The 15,302-nt window shown below is 41.9% G+C and overlaps 1 protein-coding gene across 1 annotated transcript in view; it reads right to left on the bottom strand.

Annotated features, from left to right (window-relative positions):
* Nucleotides 1-15,302, bottom strand: part of PSMB7 (proteasome 20S subunit beta 7) — a 60,483-nt gene that overhangs the window by 13,650 nt on the left and 31,531 nt on the right. The window lies entirely within an intron of this gene.

Here is a 15,302-nt window from a genome sequence, read left to right as displayed (position 1 = left end):
TAGTACTACATTCAAAGGTTTTCCTTTCCATACAGGGATAAAACCTCTCAGCAAACAGAACGAGTCAAATTGTTTTCCAACCACCCTGTATCTCAATAAAGAGATACCATTTAACTTAACTTTTTCATCAGACCACGGGTTGATTATAAATCTTAACTAAAACTGATCAAGAAAGGCAAGTGCAGTTCAATTTTCTTTTGACATTTCGGGGCAAGAAGTAGTCAGAGGATAAGAGAACAAACTTTTGTTAATAAGCTGAGTATAATTTACAAACACGGTCCTCCTAAGACTGCCCTCGAGTACTGACTTAAGCCCATTTTACGCGTGAATTTAGGGTTTTATAAACTGGGGCTCCAGGGGTCCACAAGAGGCAAAAATCAATCTTCACACCCAGAGGTCTTCGAAGCCCAGGCACACACTTTCCATCGTGCCTTGGTTTTTTGCTCCTCTGTCACCCCGACTCAATTTCCCTGAGTTAAAAGAAACCAATGTGCTTGTCAAGGAATCAAAGTTAGTGAGCCCTTAAATCTTTTCAATATTCTGGTATCACTACAGTTCCAAGTTTAGAAAACCCATATTCTGACATTATGACAGGGTAACGACGACTCCGAGGGGGACTGTGCTCTACACGCTGTCCGCTGCCAAGTAGTTTCCAAAATCTGTACTACCAGGTAGAATTTAAAAATATCAATTTAGCACAACTTCATATCATTTTCTTATTTTTGTTTCCACACAATTTCAGGGTTAGGGGAGAGTAGTATAAATTACCTCACAGAAACCCACAAGTAACATTATCTGTTAAGGTTAAAACTTTAACTACCTTCCTGAGGTATGCTGCTGGGGTCTCATTACAGCAGGTAATCTCACATTCCGCCATGCACAACACACTAAGTACCAGCATCCCCCAATTACACTGCAACGTAAATCTCAAAGGACATTTGAAAAGTCTACACAGCCCCTGCACCCACTGCCAAAACACAACCACCTCTAATGGAACGTGGCAGCTTTCTAAACTAAATATTCACACGCAGGGACAGGGATGCTCGGCTCGGCCTCATCCCACACTGAAGAGTGGATGCTAATTAAAAGGCCACACTGACTCAGGAAATGACCACCCAGACAACTTCGGACACTGTCTGCAGGTTCATTTTCCTCTTTCCAAATATCTTCAGCTGTCCAAACTTCCAGGGTTATAGGACTGAAAAAAGTTCCAGCAGGAGCCTCCCCATACCCTGCACCTTTGTACATGATACTATGCCCCTTGGCTGGATGGCTCTCCTTTTCCGCAGCCTCCCTGTCCCACCTCTTCCTCAAACTCAAGACAAAAAATTCAAGTGAGGGGTCACATGCGCTTGGAGGCCATCTTACAGTACCCAGACAGATTCCACCAATTACCCTCCTGTGCTACCTCTGTGCCCCCCTTAGATGCTGCATTCTTGTCCTCTTCAGGCCCTGCTTTCAGTAGCTGCTTGGAGGCCCAGCTACCCCGCTAAGTTATAAATGTCGCTAAGGAAGGGACCGTGGCTCATCCCCAGCCACGGAGCTTGGCACCCACTTGGAGATCAAGACAATTCAAGTGAATGGAACATAAGGCCACCCTTCCCATCTCTGAATGAGCCCCACCTCTCAATACTTTATAAAGGTTCTCATGGTGACTCAGTGGGGATATAAAAGAGGTTCTCTGATGACGCAGGTACCCAGAAATTTCTGATTACTTCACGCACTACTCTTCTGCCTTTGCCAATTGTGGTATTTTTGAGGAAGCATCATTTTTTAAAGCCTTCGTAACAACAGAAGGTATCCAGGGTATATTCATTCTGACCATAATCATCTGGCTATTTTTGGAACAGTTTTTACTTCAGCTAGCAAAACCTAGACTCGGCTGTGATGCAAAAAACAAAACAAACAAAAAACCTGTCATAACTGTAGTAATGCTTTGAGACATCTCATCTAAGCCAACTTTACTCTCACGCCTCTTAAAAATTGCTAATCCCTTCAAATATTGGCAGTTCCAATTATTCAGATCTTCTGATACATAATATTTGCTGATTTTCCCCCTTGAGTTGATACAGATACATGAAGAGTGTGAAACAAAACTTCTGTGCTCATGCACGTTACAGGGGCATTATTAAATTCCCATCCGTTCTAGATCAGAAAGTAAAAATAGTACAGCAGCTCATGAAAACCTCCCAGCCTATGAAAACTGATAGATCAACTGCTCAAGTTCCCTTTCTCTTGTACCCAGTGGTCCCATTTCACATTTAAATATCTGGGGCGTCTGGATGGTTCAGTTGGTTGATCATCTGACTTCAGCTCAGGTCATGATCTCACACTTTGTGAGTCTGAGGCCCGCATCAGGCTCTGTACTAAAGTACAGCTCAGAGCCCGGAGCTCGCTTCGGATTCTGTGTCTCCCTCTCTCTCTACCCCTCCCCCACTCGCATGCTGTCTCTCTCTCTCTCTCTCTCAAAAACAAACATTAAAAATTTTTTTAAAACATTTAAATATCTTGTGTAAGTTTACCATCTTTATTTTATGCTCACTTACATGTATAACGTAAATGTACACAGATACCACATTTAAATATTTAGCCCCAAATGTTCTTTTACACTTCATTTTGCCACAGAGCTATTTCATTTAAAAAAAAAAAAGATGAAACTTTCCTAAAATTCTTAATCACACTTGAGTGTATATTAACGAATGTGTAATGTTTGGCTGCTTTGCACACCCACAAGCCCTCCACCTCCCCCTGTCTGATCTCACACACCACACAAGTATAATAAACCATGTTAATATTTCATACCACTGTGAAATATGCTGGAGTATCAATTCAACATCTGCTGTCTTTAGGGTCCGGGAGTCCCGCAGAGACACTTTCAATTTGTAATTGAGTTCTATGCTGAATTAATCAGCAGTTTATCTTTTTTACTAAAATAACGTCTTCACCACTAACCCAGATTTACATTAACAATTTATGCCAAATTACCTGCCAAGGCAAAACTTATAAGATTCTAAGCTACCATCCAATAACACTCAGTCCTATATTTCATTTCTTATATTCCTCTAACTTATATATAAGAAAAGTGGAATCCATTGTTTAAGGGCTGTGAGCCTCTAACCACAGACAGCCTCTTGGATTCCTGACACACAGCCTTAATTCTGACAGTGAACTTTGGTGGGGGGAGGGGAGTTGGGGGGGATTTCCCCTATTCTTCTGAAAGCCACTATTCAATAGGTAGTTACAATTCAACATTTTTATAAAACAGAGTTCCAGGATGGAAAGACATCAGTGAATAATAAAAATAATAAAAGAGTTTATTTCTTTTTCCAAGGAGCTATGCCAGTCCAGTCTTGGCTTGAGTAACAGAAAAAGACAACCCAGATTAAGGGGACATTTTTGGTGTCTTAAATTATGTCCCTGAGACCCAAGTTAGCAAAGGCCATTTCATATGGTAAGAGATGGATAAAGAGGTTCATTTTCTCTTTCATATCATGACCCAGAATATTATATTTACAATAATAACTTCCTATTAATTCTACCCCTGCAGTTGAAAGTCACCAAACATTTACTTCTATTCAACATTAGACTCTAGCTCTTGCCTCTCTCTGATTGAAGAGTTGCTGGTCACAAAGAAGTTACATTTTGCCTGCTGGATCTTTGCCGCAGGTGCAGCAAGCAATATACTCTGTGAAATATTTCTCCTGTATGGAATATTTCCCCCTGCCTTTCTCAGTTATAGGAAATATGTAAAGTAAAAACATTTCAAATGGGAACACCTGCTCCAAAGAAATGCATCATAAATAATTACCTATCTACCACAGAGTAAAATAATCCCTCCTTTTCAATCTGCTTTGCCCACAGCTGAATAAGGACTTTCCACCATCATACAGAACAGCCTCCTGTAACACCACCTCCGGATCGCAGCACCAAGCATGGTGTAACGTCTTGCATTCAGCTGGTGCCCAATAAGTACCTGCTGACTGATTACATACTGACGTTACAAGAAAAAGAAATTCAGTGTGTACATAGCACAGGGTGAAAAATTTTTGAACAGAAATGTTTCTGGCAGAATACCAACAAAGAAGTCTCCAGGTCAGAGACGGCGGCAGCGTGGCGTCTGTGGTACTCTCCACACAGCCTCAAAGGTCCGGAGCTAGAGGACTTTACATCTTCCATAGGCCACTTTCCTAAGATCTGTGGACACTGAATTCTAGAGGCCTGGCCCCTAAAGGAATCCATTCCCAAATCACTGGAGATTTTTGTAAGCTATACCTTTCTTTCTGAACCTCCTCCCATCTAATCCCCTTTTATTTCCTGAAACTAAATAGGAAAAATTAAGACACACTTTCTAAAATTCCTTTGCCCCTTGCCTGAAATATCTCACTCTGAACTTCCACTTGTATCACAGGCAGAAGCAAAATGGTGAAGGTGGACATGATAGCAACCACCACCATTAACTGAGGGTCTGAAGACAGAGAGGCGAGGAGGACACACAGACTCGGCCAGAGGAATGGACACTGAAGTGGCTATTCCTAAGTCAAGGAAGACTAAGGAATCCCACAGAATCAGAGGAAGAGAAGCAATTACTTGTGAAATTCCAAACCCTGTATCATAGGAAGCAAAGCCCTGCTCTTGAATCATCTGGAATAAGACCAAATTTCCATCTGCCTTATAAAACATCACAAAAGGAAAAGATGCAAGGGAGTAACCTTAACTCAGTAAGTCCTTTTCTGCCTCCCCAAATTAGGCTCGCTAGTGCACTTCAACGCAGGAGAACATATTCACTTTACAAATGGGGGACAACTCAACATATATGACCTCGTAAGCTTTAATAGCCATCAATAGGGTCTCCTCATTATCATCTATTCTAAAGGTGTTTATTTATTTTTGAGAGAGAGACAGACAGAGTGTGAGATAGGGAGGGGCAGAGAGAGTGGGAGACACAGAATTCAAAACAGGCTCCAGGCTCTGAGGTGGCAACACACAGCCTGATGCGGGGCTCAAACCCACAAACTGTGAGATCATGACCTGAGCTGAAGTCAGACACTTAACCAACTGAGCCCCCCAGATGCCCCTATTCTAAAGGTTTAATAGTGATTCTCCTAATCACCCAGGGAATCATGAGGTCAACCAACTTCACTATCTGTTTATTTCTAAAGTTAACTATTCAACCTCATTGGAAATCACTACTTTAAGAATTCTACATGGGGCCCTGGGGATTATATTTTTAGGTTCTGACATCGCTAAAAAAACCCTAATGCTTTACATTAAATACAGCCAGAGAGAAAATTATTAAGAAAAATTAATACATTTTTGATCCAACAATAAAGACACAACTAATTACATCTAGTGACCCAGCCCACTTTGGAAACCAGTCTGATGGTTCCTCAAAAGGCTAAACACTGAATTACCATCTGACCCGGTGGCAATCCCACTCCAAGGTATACCCAGGAGAAATGACAGTATATGTCCCACACAAAACCTTGTACACAAACGCTCATAGCACCATTATTCATAATAGCCCAAAAGTAAAATCAATCTACGTGTCCATCAATGAATGAATGGGTAAATAAAATGTGCTTATGTCCACACGTGGAATAGTATTAAGCCATCAAAAGGAATGGAGTACCACCACATACTACAATATGGATGAAATATTATGAAAATGTAAGTTACAGGAGCCAGTCACAAAAGACCACATCTTGTATGGTTCCCATTATATAGAATGTCCAGAAAATCCAAGTCTGTAGAGACAAAAAGTAGATTAGTTTTTGCCCAGGGCTGGGAAGGGTGAGGGTAAATGAGGAATGACTACTAATAAGTATGGCAATTCTTTTGAGGGTGAAGATGTTCTCGAATTGACTGTGGTGATACTTGTGCAACTCTGTGAACAGACTAAAATTCACAGAACTGTACACTTAAAGTGACTGAGCTGTATGGATGTAATAAATTATGTCTTGAAGAAGCTACTATTTACAAAAAGCATCTAACATTTTCATTTTATTTTGTTATTTTAGAGAGAGTGAGCACATGAGTCGGAGAGAGGGGCAGATGGACAAAGAGAGAATCTCACAGAGGCTCCAAGCTCAGCATGAAGCCCGACACCGGGCCCGATCCCATCACCCTGGGATCATGACCTGAGCTGAAATCAAGAGTTGGACATTCAACCAACTGAACCACCCAGGCATCCAACATTTTTAGACTAGAGGACCTACTAAAGAAGAGTCAAAACATCCTGTGACACATCACAAGTCAAAGAACTCACGTTCTAATAGTATTTTTTTCAAAGCCAGAGATCACAGTAAACAAAAACATCTGAACAGATCCTTAAAAGCATTTAATATGAAAGAATTTTTGGCTCTAACTACATATATTTTTTCCCAGGCATACATAAGCTACCTTAACAGATGTAGCAACCAGACACACATAACCGGAAAATCTAAAAATGTGAAAAAGTGCGTCAAGTTCAGCTCATTAAGCTGACACTCATTACAGTGCAACAAGAAAAACAGCCTTAAACACCATCAATATCAACACAGGACAGAAAAACCATTGTTTATGAGAGCTGGCGAAGGTCAGATTTTTTTTTTTTAATTTTGCATTTACTTAAAACTCTGTTTGATGCCAACAGGGTTCAAGTCGCACAGGAAGGTGCTTCGGCTAAACACTGATAGTCTTCCTTGATCTCCATTGTCTGCTGTGTGGGTTCCGCCAGCAACCCTCCCAGTGAGTGGTCACCTTCCCATGGAGTCATTAAACCTCTGAATGTCAGCTGGTGGGATTAGCCAGCAGCTTCCACACCTGAGCCCCCGTGGCAGGGACAGAGGCATTTGGATCAAGATCACTAATGAATACAGAATTCATATGCCGCTTGTCAGGGCTCCTGAGCTCAGAGTCGCACAGATGCAACCGAAATAAGACGGAGGACAGAACAATTGTTGACGAAGATTAAAAAGTTTTGGCAGTTGGGAAAAAGAAGAGCACCTCATTATTCAAATATGATAGTCTTGCTTATTTTTTTTATTTTTGTTCAAGTTATTCATGATTTGCCTCAAATGGACAAATGCCATTCACCCATATTTAAGGACTTCTTGGTCTCATTACTAAATCTGAAGAGGCCTATGCCTTCTGAACGCTAGCTATATAGAGAAAACAGCTCCCTTGTAAATATCTGAAAACTCGGGGTGAAGGTGGGTTAAAAGATGAAAAAGTCTGATGAATTAAAAGAGAAAAAAAATATTTTTCCTAGCCATGTGACTTTTTTTTTAGTATCTCCCAATATCTCTGGATTTCTAAACTTCCTTGTGTTTTTCTATTCCTGGCCTCCTTCCAATCACGGAGCTCACCCAAGAGGTTTATGCACCTCCACTGGCATTTGTTTGGCATCCTGCCGTCTTCATAAGACCTCATAAGAAAAAAGGAGCAGCCCGAGCAGCCCAGACCTCTGCTCACCTGGAATAAGATGTCTTCCCCACTCTGTTGTCAGAGAATTTCAAGCCTACCAAAGAGGCAGACGGGCACAGTGATGGATCGCGCTGCAGGGCTCTAAAGCCAGACCAACCAGGATCCAAATGGTGCCTCCACCGCTAGCTGTGTGACCTGGGGCAAGGTATCTGACCTCCCCACATCTTCATGTTCCTCTCCACAAAACGGGGCTAACAAAGTATAGACCCCCACAGTTACTGAAAAGTAAAGGAGAGAATGCTGATGAAGCTGTTAGAGTCTGGCACAGTGCACCAACACTCAATGAGCATCGGCCACTGTGATTACTGGGTCTTCAACACCTCCTCCCCCAACACAGAAGAAAAGGCAAACACTTCCACGGCCGGTGGTGTGTTAAACAGGCCTCTTCTATTGTCATTATGACCTCGCCATACATCTGCCTCGGATTTTAAGCTTCTAGACGGGAGAGAGAAATCATATCTATATTGTGCTATAATCTCCAGGCCTGATGCAAGTACAAACGATCATATCTAGTCGCTGCTATGTGATGTTTGTATCCTACCACTGAATAACTAAAAATAGAAGCAGCTGCCATATTTTAGAGCCAATTTTGTGTGAGCCACCATATAAGGTGTTTTACAGACCACATCTAATCCTGACAGCGACCTCGAGGCAGGTCTCTGGATCCCCATCTTCTAGACAAACAGTCTTGGGCCATGGCTTACTCAGAGTCATGCCCTGAGGACGGTGGAAACAGACTCACAGCCCAACCCTCTGGCTCCTAAGCAACCATGCCCCTTTCCACCTGACCACACTGAACCCATGCTCCGTGTGTTCCTTGGGGACCCATCTATGTGCCAAACTGAACAAATTCTTCTTTTTAATCAAAATAACACAGTTCGCTTACACTACTGTTCATCTACAAAGCACAAATGAATCTGTAACTTCAGCGTCTTTCTACTACCAGACTTAAAAAAACAAAACAAAACAAAAAAAACTAGAGTTACTTCTAAGATTTGCTGTCAGGACACCATATTGGTATGAACTCTTTCATTATTTAAAGTGGATCTATAGCTGCCTGCAATGACAGATTAATTCTGTTTCTTCGGTAGCTAGGTGTTTGGCTTCACGTCTGTGAGGTAACCACAAGCCTTTAGGGCGAGAGCTGCTCACATCTTTAGCAATCTATAAGGGCTTCTCTAGAGGCCAGCGCTTGCCGAGTGATGAAATATGACTCCATAAATCAGACGGCTGAAGTGGCACTTGTATACGTCACCATCTATCTTCGCGGCTTCTCTCTGACGGGTAAAGGGTAAGAGCTCATCCCTCGGTATTGTGACCAGAGAAAGGACCATCAGAGTTGGCACTGACTAAGCATGTGCTACTTAAAACTGAAGACACACTAAGACTAGGGGGAAAAAAAAAGATCCTGCTGGTGTTAGCACGCCTCAGGCAGTGGTAGAAGCTTCAGCAACTCATCTTCAAAAGGCAGAGAGCCAGAGCTCTAGAAACCTGCAAAAATTGGCTAAGCCTGCAGTCTTCACTTCTTTAAGCTGAGCATCTTCAAAGTCTAGGATTCTAACTGTAGGGCACAGCAGCTGCCACTGCAGATCTGATCCTCTCCGCTTTTGGCAGCTCTCAACTTGAGATTCTAGCAAAAGAATTTTTCAAGTTGCTATTATTGCCTGTCATGGATTTATAAATATTGTGCACTATCTGCTGTGGCATGGCTCTCATGGGACGCCAGAGCATGCCAAATGCATAACAGAATGAAAAACAGTTTCTATTCTTCAAATAAATGCTAATTTTTTTTAACTGTGCTCACACGATGTGTTTGGTGACCAACTTCAATAGTACAGAATATGTATCAGAGAGGGGGAAAAAAGCTGATTGTCTTTTCCAGCAGCATTCAGCTGCTACTTTCATTAAGCTTGTTTAATTAGATTCCAGATGCTAATTTGCAAGTCGATACCAGAGGGTGCAGGACAGTTTGCCTTTGAATCATCTCCCTGTGATGTGAGGGTCCTGCCGCACACCACTAGCCTTCAGCGGCCCTCGCGCGCTATTCTGACAATTAGTGCAAAGAGGGGACAGTATTGATCTTGACAGACTAAATATTAATCTTCTACCCGTTTTAATGAATTATAATCTTCAAGAGTTTAAATTTCTCACTGGGCCAAATGAAAACATTCCTTCTTACAAAGAAGTGGGATGGAAGGAAAACTAACAGAAGTTATCTGATGGACTCCTTTTAATTCCTTGCCCACCCTAAAATAAAATCTGTTTCTATTTCAGCAATTTTAGCAATTTTCAAGATACATACCCTCACAAAGCTAACACAATTATTTCCAGGTATTTCAGTCAAATTTCTTATACTTAACTGGAAAATGGACTCAAAAGGCCACAGTATGGTTATCACAATCCTTCCTGTCTAACCAGCCTGTGGGTAATAACCAGGACGAGGGGCTTAATTCTTATCTCATCAGCTTTAACAATAGAAAAAAAAATCTGGGGGAATGGCGCCTTGCAATTCATCATCACCCAGAAACCCTCTAATATAACTGGCCTCTCGTCATTAGATCAACTCACACATTTAAAATCCACTATTCTGCTAATACACAGTGAATAAGCACCTTTGCTGATAAAAATAAAGTGGGACTTTATCACCAGTAAGTAATTCAATTTTTTTCTGCCTTCATTTCTATCACATTTCTATCACTCGTTTTCTGAGTACTATGAACACCAAAGGTGAAGTTATCAAACTGCAACAGAGCAGGGTTAATCTGGGAACGATTTAGTGAAGTAGCTTCTGGCACTTCTTCATCCACTCACTCGGCGATTACTGGCTGCTTGCCTGCCACGCACCAGATACCATGCTGGCGGTGAGGAAAGAGCACTGGAGCAGCGCAGTTCCTGCCCTCAGAGCACTTCCAGGCTAACAGCAAGGAGGACAATGAGAAGATGAGAACTGCGAGGCCACTAAAAGCAGTGTCAGGGTCACAACCAGGTTGAGGATTTTTTAAAAAAATTTTTTAATGTTTATTTATTTTTGAGAGAGACAGCGAGCACACAAGCGGAGCAGGGGCAGAGAGAAGGGGACAGAGCACCCAAAGTGGGCTCTGTGCTGACAGCAGCGAGCCCGATGTGGGGCTCAAACTTGCGAACTATGAGATCACGACCTGAGCTGAAGTCAGACGCTCATCCAACTGAGCCACCCAGGCACCCCAAGGATTTTTAAAGATGCTACTTGTCCCTTAAACTCACTCAATTAGCAGATAGTTTCTCTGCAACCATGAACCAGGGCTTTTACCTGAGGCAAGTCATTGGCTCAGATAACAGAGGCCAGTCTTAGCCATTCATGAATCCCAGCTGGGTTTCACTGCTCTGCTTTTTGGCCTATAATTTCCCAATGAGCATTTGCCCTTTGCTCCATCTTTCTGTTGCCTGTGTACTTAATGGGGTGTTTGCTCTGTTGACTCTGCCCAACGCTGTATGTTATTTGAGAAGTGTAGTAGCTATCTTCCTCCGTTATCTCAAATGTTCAGCACTTTCCAGATCGGAAGAAGAGAAAGTCCCCTCAATTTCCCAGGTGGTTTTTGATGACTCAGATTTTACTTCAGTGCAGGGTTACTCTGTCTCAACTCAACAAACACCTACTGAATATAAGGAGCTGAAGAACAGAGATGATTTCATGGCCTCTGCCCTCAAGGATCTCCCTCTATCAAGGGCAAGTGAGGGAGATGCCCCTGAAAACATCCACAAAACAATGGAACAGGTGTGTACAATGGAGGACAAGGACACAAAGGAAGAAGCAACTAAGGGCATGCACTGCTGGCTGACACCAGCAGCGAGAAAGATTCAATGACAAGCAGGTACACCTGTATACAAAGAACAGCAACCTGGGGTGCCTGGGTGGCTCAGCTGGTTAAACATCTGACTTTGGCTCAGGTCATGATCTCCCAGTTCGTGGGTTCGAGCCCCGCGTCGGGCTCTGTGCTGACTGCCAGCTCAGAGCCTGGAGCCTGTTTCAGACTGACTCTCTCCCTCTCTCTTTCTCTCTCTCAAAAATAAACATTAAAAAAACTCAAAGAATAGCAAGCTGGCAAGAAGTGCTGTGGTGGATTGGGAATGTAGCCCTATGTTTCCCAAAGTTAAATATTCATACCCCTGGGCTTACACACAATGGGTGATGCATGAATACACTTTTAATTTCTATTAATAGTGTGCACTCGCTTTCATGTGTCTTGGGGAAAAAAGTAACCAACACATCAAACCCAGGATTTTAAAGATTCAAACTATATTTAAAAACTAAATTTAAATTAAAAAGGTGAACTGAAGTGGCTGTAGGAAGAAGAGAAAGCGAACGGACAAGAAAGGAAATGTATCACAAATGCCAAAATCTGGGGTGCCTGGGTAACGAAGCTGATTTAAGTGTCCTACTCTTGATCTCGACTCAGGTCATGATCTCACAGTTCATGAGATCATGCCGGGCTCTGCACTGACAGCGCAGAGCCTGCTTATGATTCTTTCTCTACCTCTCTCTCTGACCCTCTCCTGCTCACGCTCTCTCTCAAAATAAGTAAACCTTAACAACAACAAAAACCCAAATGCCAAAACCTATGTAACTGTACACTTAAGATCTGTGCATTTTATTACATGTTAATTGTATCTCAATTTATAAAATAGTGAATCAATTAAAACAAATTTCTTTCAAGAAAAATAACAGTACAAGGGCACCTGGATGGCTCAGTCGGTTAGGTGTCTGACTTCAGCTTAGGTCATGATCTCATGGTCCATGAGTTCAAGCCCCTCATCAGGCTCTGTGCTGATAGCTCGGAGCCTGGAGCCTGCTTCAGATTTTGTGTCTCTCTCCCTTTCTCTACCCCTCCCCTACTCACACTCTGTCTCAAAAAAAAAAAAAAAAGAATGTTAAAAATAATAGTAGTACAGGTGGCACCTGGATATGGCAGAAACCTTAAATGTGATGCGCAAATGACAAGTTCAAGAAACAATGCTATCCTAGCCCTGTCCAACAGAAATATGTGAACTACATATGTAGTTTTATATTTTCTAGTAGCTACATTTTAGAAAAAGTAAAATTGGTGAAATTAAGTTTTACTAATTTGTTATTTAACCCAACTACATATTGTTTCAATACGTAATCAATAGAATATTATGAAATACATTTTTCAGGTTTTTTTATACTAAGTCTTTGAAATCTGGTGCGTATTTCCCACTTACAGGGTTCTCATGTCAGATTAGCCACATTCAAATACTCAATGGCTACAGGGGGTTGCTGGCTACCACGCCAGACCGTGTAGCAAAAGGCAATGAGAACATACTAAAGGTTTTTGAGGAGATGGGGCTTTCAGTCTATAAATACCATAGTCTAGGACCAGCACTGTCCAAGGTACAGGTTTGTAGTTTAAAAAAAAAAGAAAAAGAAAAAGAAAAAAAAGGGGAGGGGGACTATGGACTACCTCTAATTGATTTAACAATCAAAAAGCCAAGAGCTTGTTTAATGAGTCTGGACTACAAATCAGTGTTTGGCAAATAACAGGTGACCATGATGGCCTGAAATGGCCCCTTCCGTATGCAGTTCTATGAAGCGTACAGTCATTCCCGTCCTAGCAATCTACGTACGGTCTGAGAGGCAAAACACTCTCCTGGGTCTCTGCGTGAGACATGTCCAGAATCCTCTCTCATGCGGGAAGGAAATGAGCGGATTTAGCCACCTGACCCTGCAATCTCTAGAAAGGCAAGAAAGAAAAGTCATGGAAGGCTTCTTGTCACAGAGACAGAAAGCCTTCCTGGAAAGAAGGAAAATAAAGTCAGGAAATCTGAAACCAAAACGTTTTCCCAAGGTCTATGCAAACCAGAAACGACACCTTGCCATATTCTTTTTCATAGCAAAGAAGTCACTAAAACTCATCCTCTCGACCTTGACTGGCAGTCTCAGCCCCCACTAAAACCACATCACATGATCTTCACCCAAACAAAGCAAGGTGGTCAGTAGTCAGCCACTCGGTCTTTATAATAAATTCTCTCAGTATCCATTAACGTCCTTTTAGATTAAATATTATCCACAGACAGTTGCAATACTACTCTTTGCCTCCTAATTACATTTAAACTCACTTCACTGGGGAAACAGGTTACTACCTTCTTCACAATAAAGTGATTCTGTTCACTGTCCGTCTGCGTCAAGTTTCAACAACTTCAGTGAACAAAACCAGTCACCTGAAATTGTGAAATTAATTAATCAATCTGAAATGGGAGTCTGGTCAGGCTGTTTTAAGGTCTCAAAGCTAATACAGAACACTAAGCGGTCTGAGATGCATACAAAATTGATCTAAGGAACACACTTCTCAGACTGATAATAGCACAAATTTTACTGAAGGGATGATCACATTTCCCTTTACTTCTGCGGATCACATGAATATTAAATTCACGGCCTTTGAATCACTTCAAATCCAAACTCTAAATAATGTAAAATTACTTCAGCAGAGGGTTAAAGTCACTTTTAATATACCTCATGCTTTCAACTTTTTCTGCAATTCTCATTTTTCTCTAACATATGGAGGTTCCAATCAATTGGAAATAGACAAAGCTTTCAAGAAAATTTGAAAAGATTAATGTGGCTTAAAGGAGGGCTTGACATTACTGAGGTGATTTTCTAAACAAAAATCATCAGAGTCTTTCTCCCCATACCTTCGTTAGTTCTAATGGATTTGTGAAGCCTCAGGAATGCCTCTCCTTTAGTCTGAAGTCTGGGAGATGTTTTTTTTTCTTTTTAAGTGACCTAGTACATCTTATATTTTCTCTGTACTTAAGAACCCCAAACAGAAAATAAGGCTGATATGGGAATAAATTTTCACACTGAGAAATGAGAACAGAATCCTAATCTCATTTATAGTTGATACTTAGACCTGCTTACTATCCTTAGTTGGAGCAAGACACTGTTATCTTTACTACGAAACACCTAGCTAAATCCTCCTTAGTTGTATGTTTTAATTCCGGCAGATGTCCAAGAAAGGGGAGAAATCTAGCTATCCGTGACGGAGTCACTTGTGTGTGCTAACATCACGTACCAAGGGCATAGAGGCTTCTGGCAGGAGCCCCCTGTCCTGGTTGGGCAGCATCCACAACCCTATATCCTCCGGCTCTCAGGGCACTTGGCCCAAACCTAAAGGGCAGAGAGAGCTTCAGAGTTCCAATGACAGCTGGTGCTCTGATGACAATGAGCTGGTGGAAAAATAAAAAAGTTTTAAATATGCAATCTTCTCCAAAGATGATTAGGCATAAAGCATGGTCAAAAAGCAATTCCCAGAGACACCCTCTGGTATCTAAAGAAAACAGTATTGCAAAGGCAGAAACACCAGATGCCTACAGATTAAAGAAGAGGGTATAAACAGACTACTAAATTGATGAAACAAGTTGCTACTCCCCATCACAAAATTAACAACTATCAACAAACCAAGAGCAGGTAACGAAGGCTACCTTCAGGACCTCTGTGCCCACAGCTGGCTGAGCGGCAGGCACAAGGCACAGTGGAGGAATAATGAGGTACCATGTACCCAAGCATACTGAATACTCCTTCGAAAGTGACAATGGAAGACCTGTGGGTTTGTTCTTGGAGACCTGGGAGATAGGGAAGTTGCTTAATGGCGGGTACATCTATCACTAAGGCAGACAGGTGGCATGCCATTCAGAAGGGACCACCCTCCCTACCACCACAGGAAATATAATACGGAACTCTTAGAAATATATTTGAGACACTAGATCCATCACCCACTGAGAATGGTCCACTATACACACGATCTTGTCCCCATATTCTGCCAGATGCAGAACAGTCTATAGGG

The sequence above is a fragment of the Hyaena hyaena genome, unplaced genomic scaffold (genome assembly GCF_003009895.1).
Source record: "Hyaena hyaena isolate Hyena2069 unplaced genomic scaffold, ASM300989v1 scaffold_151, whole genome shotgun sequence".
Classification (NCBI taxonomy): domain Eukaryota; kingdom Metazoa; phylum Chordata; class Mammalia; order Carnivora; family Hyaenidae; genus Hyaena; species Hyaena hyaena.
The sequence above is the reverse complement of the archived record's forward strand: the minus strand, read 5'-3'. Positions and strand labels throughout refer to the sequence as shown.